We start from the raw sequence: 1,229 nt of genomic DNA, 5'->3' as shown, positions 1-1,229 counted from the left end.
CTAGCCTCGGCCCAGAGCACTGCCACGAGCAGGTCCGGAGCTATTCTGGTGGTCAGGACGGCCACCAGGTCAAACCAAGGCTAAGGGGGCAGAGAAGACGTGTCGTTATGAACACATGTCTGTATCTTCACTGGTCATTTCTCCTCTTCAGGCGTTCGCTCCTGCGCGCTGTGTCACGGCACACCTGATGGCGACGGTGCTGTGTTCTCAACACTCGTGACATACGTGCGCTGGGCAGACGGGCGAGAGGTGAGAGAGGAAGAGATAATGTAAATTACTGCGGGGTCTTCTTGCCGGCGGACCTGTTGCCAGCAGGAGCCTGCAGACCGCTCCGGCAGCGGAAGGAACGAATTTCCAAATCCGTCTAGACTGATATTTCCCCTCCTGTCTCTCCTGAAGCCCCATCCTCGGCAGCGCCTTCCTGCCGGAGCCGGTGTTACGGAACCGCCGGACAGCGAGGAGCGTGTGCACACCTGGCGCTGGGGCCATAACTCCCCAGAAGTGGTCTGTGTCCGCAGCCCGTGTCCCCCGGAGGGCGGGCAGCCTTCCCACGCTGCCCCGTCCGGCCCTGCAGTACCGCGGGTAGTGTTCAGTCTTGCAAAGAAGAGGTCCCGGGTTTTCAGCTCCGCGCACCGGGGAGAGTTTTATTGTTGTCAGGTGCGAGGAGACATTTATTAATTGAGCAATTTCTCCTGACCTTGATGGAGACCATCACTAACAGTCAAACAAATAGATTAGTATCATAATTTTTCAAGGCTAGGCTGAGAAATTAATTGCATTTATCTGATTTTGGCTGTTTTGCCATGGCAGTGCTTTAAATTTTTTTCACGTTTTCTTTCCGATTTGCGCAGATGCATATATCATACTGAGGACAATGCTACACCTAATTTACTTCAGCAAATGAGACCAATTAAAAATAACTGAGTGAAAATGATACTGAATCTCCAATCACTTGGGGAAGATGAGGAGCGGGGCATTCTGTAATTGACTTGTTCATCTTCTCGTCCTCTAAATCTCCGGTACGAATGTTAGCCGGTTGCCATTAGTACTGACTGCTATTTCTACTCTATGACCAATATAAATCACATATTACTGTTTTAGCTTTCTGGTTGGATGGAGGCTATTATCTGTACCTATGGGAGAGGTGGAAGATGGGGCATTTTTTTTCATCAGAACTGCTGTTTTCTTCCAACTCTGCTGTACGTGGTGTATTCTGACACTTCCTGCTG

The sequence above is a fragment of the Charadrius vociferus genome, unplaced genomic scaffold, assembly GCF_000708025.1.
Source record: "Charadrius vociferus isolate BGI_N301 unplaced genomic scaffold, ASM70802v2 scaffold433, whole genome shotgun sequence".
NCBI lineage: Eukaryota > Metazoa > Chordata > Aves > Charadriiformes > Charadriidae > Charadrius > Charadrius vociferus.
Note: the sequence above shows the minus strand (reverse complement) of the source record.